Here is a 14,490-nt window from a genome sequence, read left to right on the forward strand (position 1 = left end):
CACACTGGAATAAACAGGCGGAGGAGGATGGAGGAAGAGGACTCGGCAGGATGTCGCATCCTGGTCCTACGTAGTTTGTCAGAAACAAACATCAGAGTCGACGTAGTTCGGGGAAAATGGGGAACGGGCTCGCTAGGATATCGCATCCTATGCCTACGTATCTCATCTGGAATGAGAATTAGAGCTACCGTAGTTCGGCTAACGCATGCCGAAACAAAACACAACACAAAGACGCTGAGACGTCGAAGAAACTCGCAAATGGAAACAGACTGCCAATGGCTGGCCTTACGTCCGACTCCGAACAGAAGAAAGACAAATAGGAAACCGAATGCCAATAGCTAGACTTACATCAGACTCCAAAAACACACACAAACACAGGAAACTGACTGCCAATCGCTGGACTTACGTCAGACTCCAAGCACACAAACAAAACAAGAAACCGACTGCCAATCGCTGGACTTACGTCAGACTCCAAGCAAACACACACAGGAAACCGACTGCCAATCGCTGGACTTACGTCAGACTCCAAGCAAATAAACGCTAACCAGACGCTGAGTCGTCAAAAGAAACACAAAGGTTGGACAAACAAGCTAACAAGGAGTCTGGTACTCGAGCCTGCTAGCTGTCAAGCAAACACACACAAAAAAGGAAAAGGGTGCCCGGAGAGATCTCGCACGATCTCCTACCTACGTACCTCATCTGGTATGAGGATCAGGGCAACGTAATTTCCCTGAACAGGGGAGACATTTCTATCCTAACTAGAGACTAGGGAGATAACAGACTACTAGGGAGACTATGACTCGAGCCTAGAAGTTGTCATGCAAATGATCCCTATATTGAAGTCTCTAAAAAGAGCTTGACTCACACAGGCAGTGAGTCAACTCAAGTCTATCTCTACGTACGTCAACTTCCTCAAAAGTTGATCATACAACTCCTACAGAAAGGAGATGAGAAGCTAAGCAGATAAACATCAAAAGCAAATAGCACACACTATACACAACCAAGGGGGGCTCAAGCAAGGTTGGGCTTTAGTCAAGGGGTCATATCAACCTTGACAAACAAGCCAACTGAAAATGGGTGTTTTGAGCTCTTAACCCTAACATTGAGAGTTAGGGTGAAGCAGATGAAATAGGAGTGAGGGGTGTGCCTCATAGCTCTTATCCCTGGCCTGGGAGAGCTTTAATCAATAGAAAGTGTGGGAGTTCAGAATGAAGGAACTCTTCTCCACATGACTGACACTACAAGATTTTTGGTTTTTATTCAAAGTGCATCAACACATGGTGTGAGCAAGATGAATGACACAACAGAATAGCAGGGGATGGATTACACATCCCTTTTATCTACCAATTGCCTCTTAAGAGGACTTAACCTGCTTGGCACAAAATTAAACAAGCACAAACATTGCATTTTAAGGAGGGCTTCAGACAGGTGCCTGCCAGTAACAGCAGGTCTTCCAGACTACATGAAGTTTAGGAATTATACCTAAGTGGTACGCCAACCACAAGCAAGCAAAGCAAAGTTCAAATGAACTTAAAGCAACTTAGGTACCTGTGGAAACATCTAAACCAATCAGTACAAAACTCAGACAACAGTCAATAGTCAAAGTCAAACAGACAGACAAATCATCATCAGACAACAATGGTGCAAGGCATAAGGCAAACACAAATGAATTGTCTTCAAAGCCTACAAAACAAGCAAGTGTTAGCCAACAACAACAAATTATCAAGCTCAAATGAAGGATCAATATCAATCATGGAGATGTATACTTGCACCTGAAATTCACAACACAAATGATAAGTCCAAACCACTAGGTCAAAGCCTAGGGTCAAAAGAGGATCAAAAACCCAAAACAGAACTTGATATTCAACATAGATCATATTTAATCAATCAAGAACAAGTCCTAAAAAGAACCAAACCAAAATCATCATGTAAGTTCATGTAATAGGCAAGAGAAGTCAATGACCAATTCAAGGCATCCAAATGATCATCATGAATGAAAATTCCCAATCAAAATAGAAATGATTCAAATAATTCTGGAAAAATTCATGAGTGTTCAACACATCCAAAACATCCATCACACAAAAAATCAGAAGCATTAGAAGTCATTTGGCATGGAAATCAAATTGCACAAGTTAGACAACCAAGTGTGTGACACAAATTGTCACACCATGCTAACACATGCATAAAACAGAAATGGTGAATGGTAAAAATACCAAACCAAGCCCAAAACATCCAGCAATGTGTCTAGAATCAGCATGTAAAATTTCAAGTCCATTAGATTAAAATCAAGCATTTCATGATAGGAAGAGTAAGGCAAGGTCATAAATGCACATGTGTTCAATCAACCTAGAGCAAATAAAATTCCAGCCATGCACAACTTTCAAACTCATGATCATAAAAAACTAGACATTCTAAGGATCATTATGCAAAAAATTGGAGATGAATTGATGCATTTTTCAATTTAATATGAATTTTACAAGTTGATGAAAAAAATAAAATTCAAATGGAGCATGGCACATGGAAATGGAGGGAAAACAAAAAGAATTAAGCAATTTGAAATAATGCTGGCGCTGGAAATCGAACTAGGTCGAATTTCAAATATGAAGCGCGTGCTGAGGCAAAACGACCTCGTTTCAATATGAACCCTAAGCTGCAGATTTGGACGGTTCAAACTGCCGCTATTTGCCAAAACCGACGCAATTTTTCCAGAAACATGCATCCTCATCTTCTTCATGATGAAGACGATGAATGTTCATCCTCAAATTTCCAGAAATTCCAAATTTCACCAGAATTCAAAAACAAATACATTATCATGCAGTATTTTCAATGGTGAGCATAGATCAACTAACATCTAAACACAAATCATCACGAACAAAGAGAATCGAGCAAAATCATTTTTAGATGCAAAACTTTAAACAGACATAACTTGCTCAATAATGCACCAATTCACACGATTTTTAGATCAGAATCACCAGGAGAACAAGATCTACCAGAATATACTCATGAATTGCAAGATTAAGAGGATCGAAAATTAACCTCTTAAAAAGCAGAACCTTTGAACTGCAAGATCCACAACTTGTATTGATCCAAATTCACTCCACAATGCTTGCAATGATGTTTGATGAAGAAAAGAAAGCTTGAACACGTGTAGATCTAGCTTAATCTTGAATTTCCATTTTCAAATTCATGAGCTTCAACCACTTGATTCTTGCACGAATTCAACAAACCAGCACCTTATCTGCACTAAATCAAAGCTAGGGAACAAGAATATGAAGTAAAATTGCAATGCTATTTGAAGAAAATTTGAATTATGAATGGAAGAAAATTTTGGAGGGAGAGAGAATTTTTGGATCTAGAAATGTGAATTGTGATTAACCTCTTCAATTCTGTTATGATTAGAGTATATATATCCTTTCCTAATCACCTTGCTAATCCATGTTTAGTTTGGTTAATGAAAATAGGGTGTTTTGCAAAAAATCAAAATTGCATGGTGCATGTACTAATTACACGTGAACAATACCATTCCTTTGATCATTTTCACTTAAAATCCTTTTTTAAACTCAATGGCAATGGTAGAAAGTCCATACAATACACCATTTTTAAATTTTGCAATTTCCCTCCAAAAAAGGCATGGATATGTAAGTGGTTATGTGATGAGATTTTATCTAATGTGATGCATGATTTGGAAAGCTTATGTCATGACAAGAAAAATGCAAAAAGAACCACCAAATTTGGAGTTATGAATCAAAAGATATGGCCATTTGAAGTTTCATGTACACTTGGCAATGATTGGACCATATCTCCTCAACCATTCATCATAAATTCATGATCTTGGACTTTTTGGAAATGGGAGAGAGAGATATTCAACTTTCATGTTGGACAAAATTTCATTTTAAGTTTCTTTGATGATGTAAGATCCAATTGAATTTGAACCAAAACCTTTCCATTTTTGGAAACTTTCAATTATAGGTCACTTTCCATTTTGGGAAACTTTTGATCTGACCTCAAATTCTTCAAGATAGGCATTTGACATGATTAATAAACCTCTCTTGAGCATGAATGAGATGTTGAAACTCATTTCTCCACCTCCTAGCCCTCAGTTGACTTTCTGTTGACTTTTCTGGTTGACAGATGATTTGAACATGCACAGATAATTTTGAGCCTCAACCACTTGATGAAATGGCTCCAAAATGAAACCCTAGCTTGTAAAAGCTCAATAAAATGATCATGTGATCCACACCATCACCAAATACCTCATCTCCTTAAAGATCCCTGACTGGTAGAATAGAATTGATTAGGGTTGACCAGAGGTCAAAACCCTAATCCCAAAGAACATGATCAGGAACAATGAACCCCTTGAGGATGATAAGACCAAGATGATAGTGACATATCCTTTCAACCAAGATAATACTAAACCTCCTTGAGGAACCAATAAAACCCTAATTGAAGAGCAACGCTCAGATGATTGATCAATTCAATAAGACCCTCAGGCATGAATCTCTCAACCTCTCTATCTTCTGAGAAAGACTTAGGAGGATGACTTTCTTGTTTTCACATGATATGCAATATGCAATGACTAATGTACTACAAAATGAAATGCAATATGCTAAGCTAGTCCCAAGAGAGGAGGGCAAATTTTGAGGTGTTACAGTTACGCTGCCGCATGTTCTGGCCACACCACGCCTTCTAAACACCCTGATATGGGTTTATTGAATTGATTTGAGAAAAAAATTGATGTTGAGTTCACTGCAAAAAGAGAGAGGGATCGGTTGAGGAAAATAAATAAAAAGGATCTCTCTCTCTCTCTCTCTCTCTCTCTCTCTCTCTCTCTCTCTCTCTCTCCACAAAGAAATGCAACAAGCAAAGGACTTCATTAACAACTTATCAATCATGATTCAAGTTGTACGACACGAGCCTTAAGAAATGGAGAAGGAATGGGACTGGAGAATTCCTACCCCCATTCTGAATATCTTTGGGTACGGGACGCTTGACCCAGTTGCTCATTGTATTCACCTCCATTTATAGACTTTAGTGCAGTTCAAATCGAATGATTGATAAGGTCTTCATCATCAACACAACAAACCACGACAAAGAATCTTCTCCCAACTTGAAAGTCAAGATGAGAGTTACATGTCACGAGCCTTAAGTAGTAAAGAAGGAATGAGACTTGAGCTTTCCTACACTCATTCTGGATATCTTTGGGTGCGGGATGTTTGACCCGTTGCTTATCGTATCCACCCTTACTCATAGACTTTAGTGTGGTTCTTATCCAATAACTATCAAGTCTATTCCACACTTTCATTCAATCTTTCAATAATCTCCTTTTGCCTCCTTAATCATCTTGTTTTCAGCCCTAGTGGCCTGAACTACGAAAGCTCTGATTTCCTTATTACACTATAAGGATACGTAGGCAGGAGAACCCAGTTTCTTCGTGAGCTATCTTATCTATTTATACCCTATTTATCAATCAATCATTCCTCATTCATCAATTAATACCATCCTCTTGAGATCAACTATACTTCTCCTTGGACTCCTTGTATATCCTTTTAGGACGATGTAGCGGCAGTCCACCTCATCAAACAAGAGTTGTTTGGGACTATGCCCGAACAATTAATCCAGTCTTTGTTTTTGGCTTTACCCTATAGCGAAAGCCATGCTAGCCCACGTACTGGTAAATGCCTACCTTGCTCTTTGAGTCCGAGTCTATCACCCTCTTGGATCCAAGATATTGTCCTTTTTGATCTCGAACTGTTTGTTCCACATCTAGTGATATATTGTTCCTTGTACACAAAAATACTTTTCTCTTGGCCCCCGCCTATACCCTTTTAGGACGATATAGAGGAAGTCCGTCTTGTGAATCAAGATTTGTTTGGGATTATGCCTACACACTTAATTCAGTCTTTTTTTTACTTTACCCTATAGCGGCAGCCATGCTAGCCCACGTATTGGTAAATGCATGTTTACTCTTTAATTCCAAGTTCCATCCATTTGTGGGTTCCCTTGATACCATTATGTTGGTACAAGTTATACTTTTCATCACCATTATCTCTCTCTTTGTTCTCGTGGTTATGTGAACTACGATTGCTCTGATTTTCTCATTGCACAATGAGAATACGTAGGCACGAGGATCTGAATCTTTGGTGAGCATACTTCTAATTATTCCTCCTTCTGCCTTAGGGCACCATCCATATCTTTCATTATCCATTATCTACATTTGATCATAAATCGTTCACCTAGTGACATATTCTCTCTTTGAGATCAGAAATACAACTTCCTTTGGAATTCCATATACACCCTTTTAGGACGCCTAGCGAAAAGTACGCATTTCTACCTAGAGTTGTTTGGGACTATGCCCAAACACTTAATTTAGTCTTTGTTTTTGGCTAAATACCATATAGTGGCAGCCATGCTAGTCCACGTATCGGTTGAAGATAATTCCCTCTATGGTACAAATCCCATTTTTCCTATGGATTCTAATATACCTTCACCTTCGGTTTCAAACTATACATATTCAATCACTCGTTACCAAATCTTCGATTTTGTTACTTTGGTCACTTCATTCCATTCATCTCCACGATGCACTCATATTCTACCTTCATTCACTCCATGTGATATACCAGTTACCTTTGAGCTAGATACATTACCTCTGTGTGCGCCTTCTTACATCACCTTGTGAACCAAGAGATGTTTGGGATTGTGCCCAAACACTTATTTCTTCGTCTTTTTGGCATTATCCAAACAACAATAAATCCATCCCTAACAACAATATCTAAACAACTCCAATAAGAAGGGAAAATCAAAGGCAAAACAAAAAATCAAATAAATAAGTGAAATCGGAGATTCGTAGTTCACACACTCGCATTCGCAGATTCGTGCATCACTCACATCCCAGGAGAATGAAAGAATCTCCGCGAAAAACCACCTGCACATCGGTGGGTTGCTTTCAGCTTCCCTCGCACGCGACTACCGACACCGATCCCTTGACATCGTCATCACGAAAGACAATGAACCAGTTACGCCGCTGCATGTTCTGGCCACACCACGCCTTCTCAACACCCTGATCTCGGTACACATATTTCCACCCACTTTCATTTGATTATGTTGTATTGATATGGGTTTATTGAATTGATTTGAGAAAAAAATTGATGTTGAGTTCACTGCGAAAAGAGAGAGGGATCGGTTGAGGAAAATAAATAAAAAGGATCTCTCTCTCTCTCTCTCTCTCTCTCTCTCTCTCTCTCGCTCTCCCCCCCCCCCAAAAAAAAACATGTGTATGTATGTGTTGGTGTAAGCCCTAGAGGCCAATACTTTTGGTACTTGTATCGAATTATTTATTAATAATAAAAGGTTTTTTCTTTATTATGTTTGTTTAATAAAGTCCCTAGAATAGCTAGTCTGTTTAATGTATCAAGTGTGACTTAATCATGAGATCTCATTAAACATAATGACATTATTCTTAAAGTATCCGTAGTCGAGCTTTATTGTGAAGTGGGATAACATTAAAGCATTAAACTATTATGTATATAGACTGATGATCGTATCTCATGGATCGTGGATAAGGAGTTATCAAGTCTTAAACATAAGTATGAACATTAAGAGTAATATTTATAGTGGATTGACCCGCTATGATAATACTATATAGAATGTTATGCTAAGTGTCATAAGTTATTCTCATGGGGATAATGGTGTATACCACCCTTCGACCTGAAACAACTATGGACTTTAGATGTAGAGTCGAGTGTCTTATTGCTTATCAAACGTTGTACGTAACTGGATGACCATAAAGACAGTTGATGGGTACTCCACAAAGCATGTTGGGGTACATGAGTGACCTAGATGGAATTTGTCCATCCTGCGTAACAGGATAAATGTCTACGGGCCCAATATTGAACTGGACAAGGATGACACGGTCTATGCCTTGTGTTCAATATAGACATAAGGGGAAAAGGGTAATTGTATACATAAGTATTATCACAAAAGGATTTGTCAGATCACATGACATTTTCGTGTCTGTGGTAGCAATGATGTGTTACTAGATACCGCTCACTGTTTATTATGTTAAATACGTGATTTAATATAATTGCCAATGCCGCGAAAACCTACAGGGTCACACACAAAAGGACGGATTGATGAGAGATAGAGTAACTAAGGAACACCGTAAGGTACGGTGCACTTAAGTGAATTATAGAACATCGTAAGGTACGGTGTACTTAAGTAGAATACGAAATATGGTAAGGTACCACGCGTTTAAGTGATTTTGGCATATTATAAGATATGGGCCACATACACTTAAGTGGGTTTTTTAGCTTGCAGTCCACACAAGTGGTTCTATAAATAGAACCCTTGTGCAGAAGCATTTGTGTAGTTGTAATTTCGTTTCTCTCTCTCTCTCTCACTCAAAGCTTTCATTCGTAGCAACTAGCACTGATATTGAAGGAATCCGTTCGTGTGGACTGAGTAGAGGCGTTGTCACCATTCAACGTTCGTGATCGCTCCGTAGATCTGCATCAAAGGTTTCAATCACCACAAGAGGTAACAATTTTATCACTGATCATGTTTATTCGTAAGGATCACTAAAGGAGAATTTTTTTAAATTCCGCTGCATTTTGGATCGCTCTTCTCCTTCAGTATGGGTATGTGGGTTTTGTTGTTCTTTTTTACTTTGGTCATGTGTCGCGATTTGTGAGAACTTTTCTAAACTAAAATCAACAAACACACCGTCATTTTTTAGACGGACTATGGTACTATGATCCTTCATATTGCTTGAGGATACATAGGCACGGAGTTGTAACACTCTGGCGATTACAATAACAAAAACTTTTTTTTTGTCCTCTGTTCTGATTAAATTTTCATTTTATTAAAAAAAAAAATCTAATTCCCTGTAAATAAGTATATTAAACAAAAATAGATAACATAAGCAAACATCTCATAGATAACATAGTAATCCTAGAGTTAGAGAAGGATCCCATTGAGTACAATGGAGGTGATGGGTGTCTAACACCTTCCCCTCACTTAATCGACTCCCGAACCCCAAGTCTTATCTTTACTTTTAGGTTTTATCATTATTTCTCTGTTCCTTAGGAACGAATAAAGGATGATGGCGACTCTTTAATTTTTCCAGCCGCGACACCGATGTCCATTAAAACTTTGATTTTTTCGTTAATAGTCTATAAAAAGGCAACACATACTTGGAGAATTTTGAAATGAACCTGTTTAAGGCGGTGAGCATCATGTTCATATTTTGAACTTCTTTCTTCGAGGTTAGTGCGCTCGTCTGAATAAATGTTTTTCATTTGTCAGGTTGGCTTGATTCCCCTCTTCGTAAGGTAGAACCCTAAAAATTTGTCAACTCTCACCTAAAACGTATATTTCTCTAGATTGAGCCTCATGTTATACTATCGAATTCTTTTAAATAATCGCCAGAGGTGTTGATTATGGAATTCCTCGTGACTAAACTTCAAGATCACGTCTTCCATGTATACCTCCAGCATCTCACCTACCTCCTCTCATAAGACCTTGTTCATCATCCTTTGGTACGTCACGCCTGCGTTCTTCAATTCAAAGTGCATCCCATTGTATTGGTAGTTGGCTTGCTCAGCCATGAATATCATTTTTGTGCTATCATGTCCGAACATAGGTATCTGGTTGTACCCATAATATGTGTCTGTGAATGATAATAGCTTATACTAGGTCAATTTTTCTACCAGCTTATCAATGTTAGTCAGCGAATATAAGTCTTTAGGGAACACTCAATTCAAGTCACTATAGTCGACACACATCCTCTACTTCCCTAAGGTATTCTTAACTAGTGTATTTCACTTCAAAAATGAAGTTAGCGTCTAACAGTCTTTCGACCGTGCTAATGGTAACTTCAATCTTCTTCAAAGACTGTTTTCTTCTTTGTTGGGAGATATATCGGGGGATGGGTCGACGTTTAACTCATGGCAAGTTACGATGGGGTCCATGTTGAGCAGTTCATGGGAATAAATAACAAAGAGGTATGTGTTATCCCAGAGACATCTGATCAGCATGGTCTTTACATCGGAAGGAAGTACATATCCTATCTTCATGGATATAATGGGAATACCATCAAGCTGAATGACCTCAAAATTATCGTCCATAATTGGTCTGACTCTGTCTTGACGCACATCAAGGTCAACCATATTGACTCTTCTCAGACCTTCTTCTGATACTGTCGAAGTGGTGAGGAGACTGTTAAGTGTGACTTCAAGGATACGTCTTGCAGCTTTCAAGTCGATGTTAATTACAAACGACTACCCAGCGTTGTTGCGATATGTTACTTTAAGGTGGACTGGGGAAGCCACGACATCCAATTTTGCAAAAGAGGACTTGTCAAGGATGTCGTTGAAAGCACTCTTACACATAACTACCAGGAAATAGAGAGTTACCTTCCTTTCACTTTCTCCTTCTCCAAGCGATAGTGGTAGATATCTCATTCCACAAGGGTGAGTTATAGAATCGTTGAAGACCAAGAGATCTTCGCCACTGCATGGACTCATATCTAAGTCGTTGCTTGGATGAGGCTTTCTGGTGGTGGATCTTTGTCATACATCGCTTTCATGCGGATCTCATCAATGGCGAAAAATTAAGGTGGTGCAAGATCGGAGAACTCAGTTGGGTTATTTAGTGTGATGCATGAGGTTATTCTATCCATCTTATGATGGTTCTGATACAAATCTGCCTTTTGGATCTAGAATGATCTTATTGTGGAATTTTGTAGGAGTTAGAGTCAATTCTCACAAACGAAGTCATTGTTCCGTACTAGAATCAGAATAAATGTTGATTGATGACGTAGAAATCTAGAAGCCACAATGTTGATCTTTGATATGGTGGCGTGCGGGTGGACCTGCAAGGTTAGTACTCCAACACACAAATCAGTTACAAAGTCCAAAATGAATATAATGAAAGAAGGAAATCAAAAAAATATACCTTAATTGGGCCATGCATAGTTGGACTCTCGTATTGGGTCTTTGATCGATCCAAAATAATATATATATACATACATATATATATATATATATATATATATATATATATATATATATATATATATATATATATATATATATATATATATATACTTATTTTCCCATCTCTCCAATCTAGGGAAAACATAAAGGAGGATGGATTTTTATTCATACCGATTTTTAGTGATAGTGCAAGAAAGCTAGGGAAAACATAAAGGAGGATGGATTTTTATTTTCAATTTTCATGTGCAAGACCAAATTATTTGTTATTTGAATGACAAATTATGAAACAATTTTCAATTGCAAAAAGATGTTTAACTGTTAAATTGGTAACAACCATGCATCAACATAATTTTTAAGATAATTATGATAAATATCAAACATCTTGAATGATCAACAATTAATATGATTAACTAAGAATGTAAAAACTCTACATTGACAGTATATAAATAAACAATAATGGATGTCAAGATTGTATTGTATAATTTCAGAAAACATATTTTTCAATAAAAGAGGTTAGATTGTGATGCGACCAACATTCAAATCAAAGAAACCTTACTAGAATTACTGCCAAGTAATCAAACAAGATAAAAACTGTTTTCAGATTCCAAAGACGGCCTTGCTGATAAAGTATATGTTCGACACACTACCCAAAATATCATTTTGGTAAGCAATTGAAAGAATCATTGTAACTAAAGTAGAGATGCAGCTGATTCACTTACATAACATTCCTTCATCAACATTGCTTTCATCTTCGCCAGCAAACCGCAAAAGAACAAGTTGCATTGTATAAGATTTTAAGTACTTGGAGTTGGAGGTTTGTTAAACTCTGCAAATTAAAATTACATGCGACGGACAATAAAGTTGACTTACCGATCTATCGTCGTCAGATATCAATTCAGCTGCAATAATTCCAATAAAAACTTTAATCAAACGAGTGTAATACTCACAAGTAATTGATTTAGTTTTAATTTTGACGGTTGTTGAACTAATATAAATACTCATGTTGAATTAGAGTTAAATTTTGAAATGACAATCAAAAATTTATTTACGATAATGAAAGCTTACGATATGATTCTTTGTGTTTGTCTTCGTCATACCATCTTAAAATTAGAGTTTGACAATATTCTATTAATGGTGACGCACGGTTGAAAAGAAACTTACTTGGCAATCCAATCTAAGCTAAAAATGGAACCTACCAACAAAACAGAATTACTAATGCTATCTTAAATTAATTCCACGTCAAATTTAACAAATCAAAAACAGATTACAGAGAGAAAGAAAATTAGAAACTAACAAAATCATTCCAGATCGCAACTTTCTGTCCATTACCCAAAAATAGCAATTGATAATATTTCATTACTATATAAAATCCAAAACTCAAATTCTAAATCTATCAACTTTTTCAAAACTTCAAAATCTCAGTCCTCTCTCTATCTGACCTATTCCAAGATATGGCGTCTTCATCGCAAAAGATACTTGTAACCGGCGGGGCCGGTTTCATTGGCGCTCACACTGTTGTTCAGCTTCTCAAAGACGGGTTTCATGTTTCCATCATTGATAATTTTGATAATTCTGCTATGGAAGCAGTGGACCGTGTTCGTGAAATTATTGGTCCAAACCTTTCACAGAATCTTAAATTCACACTGGGAGATCTCAGGAATAAAGATGATTTGGAGAAACTTTTCTCAAAATCTAAATTCGACGCTGTCATTCATTTTGCTGGGTTAAAAGCAGTCGGTGAAAGTGTTTCAAATCCTCGTCGTTATTTTGATAATAATCTTGTTGGTACCATCAACCTCTATGAAGTAATGGCTACGCACAATTGCAAAAACATGGTTTTCTCATCGTCTGCAACTGTTTATGGGCAACCTAAAAAGATGCCATGTGTGGAGGATTTTGAGTTACAAGCAACGAACCCTTATGGACGGACGAAGCTTTTTCTTGAAGAAATCGCACGAGATATTTCAAAAGCTGAGCCGGAATGGAGAATCATTTTACTGAGATACTTTAATCCAGTTGGGGCACATGAAAGTGGTAAACTGGGTGAAGATCCTAGAGGCATCCCAAATAACCTCATGCCTTATATACAGTAAGTAGCCGTTGGAAGATTACCCGAGCTCAATGTATATGGTCATGATTATCCTACAAGGGATGGCTCTGCGGTACGGGACTATATCCACGTGATGGACTTAGCAGATGGTCACATTGCTGCTCTGAGAAAGCTTTTTACAACAAAAAACATAGGTTGTACGTCTTACAATTTAGGAACCGGTCGTGGTACGTCTGTGTTTGAAATGGTTGACGCATTTAATAAAGCTTCTGGTAAGAAAATCGCATTGAAATTGTGTCCGAGAAGGCCAGGAGATGCTATAGAGGTTTATGCATCTACAGAGAAAGCAGAGAGAGAACTCGGTTGGAAGGCCAAATATGGTGTGGAGGAGATGTGCAGGGATCAGTGGAATTGGGCAAAGAACAACCCCTGGGGTTACTCGGGAAAGCATTGAATCAGCTAAACAAATACACTACTCATCTACCGATATTCTCTAGACAAATAGGCATCCCATTGTTTGTTAAAGAGTACTTGAAGCATGTATATGTCAAACACTAATTCTAATGAGATTCTATTTTAAACCAATATTCAATAACTTAATAACAATAATTTAACAAATATCTTATGCTAGAATACAATCAAGAGTAAATTTTTAAAGTTCAGTCGTCATATTCCATGAATTAATCGAGCACACACGCAACAACTCTTTGATATAATGGTAACATACTCTCATCCGGCACATCTCTAAACAAATTAATATAATTTAAAAATAAACAAGAATAAAAATACGAGACGGAAGTATGTTAGTGGTCGTATGGCCTAGAGCCTCTAGTAACATTTGAAAAGTAAAATGTACTTTATTATTTAATAAATTGAGTAATTTGCTCATATAAACAATATAAATAGTTATTTTAATTATTTAAATCATGTAATATATATATTATACTAGACCAGAGATAGACACATACATTAAATAGGTCCCCCCACTTCAATTTCTGAGCCGTTAGCATCTCTGATCCGAGATAAGAAATTACTATCTATTTCAATTTTTGTGCTTTTTTAAATTGCATAGGGAATCAAGTTTCAATCAATATTTGAGGAGTTATTATCCTCTTGAAAACAAAGATTTAAAGTAGTTAATCGAAAAAATCTTTATGTTTAGAATTCCTCAATTAATCTTTATGTTTGACCGTTAATCAAAAAAATCCGACTAATAAGTGTAGTTAATTATGTTTAAAACTTTCTTTAAATCTTTTTTATTGGGTGCATATTATTGGAAAGTTAAGTGTGGTTATGAACGAACATAGGATAACCAACATTCCATTGTTAAAGAGTACTTGAAGCATGTATATGTCAAACACTAATTTTTAACCGCTAATTGAAACCAACATTCAATAACTTAATAAAACTAAATTGCTTAAATTGCTCAAATGGCTCAAAATTCTGAAA

The 14,490-nt window shown here is 37.1% G+C and overlaps 1 pseudogene; it reads left to right on the plus strand.

Moving 5' to 3' along the window:
• The first annotated feature begins 12,274 nt into the window (after positions 1–12,274).
• On the plus strand, positions 12,275–13,495 carry LOC127115579 (bifunctional UDP-glucose 4-epimerase and UDP-xylose 4-epimerase 1-like; annotated as a pseudogene).
• Positions 13,496–14,490: the final 995 nt, after the last annotated feature.

Source organism: Lathyrus oleraceus, chromosome 1, assembly GCF_024323335.1.
Source record: "Lathyrus oleraceus cultivar Zhongwan6 chromosome 1, CAAS_Psat_ZW6_1.0, whole genome shotgun sequence".
NCBI classification, from domain to species: Eukaryota; Viridiplantae; Streptophyta; class Magnoliopsida; order Fabales; family Fabaceae; genus Lathyrus; species Lathyrus oleraceus.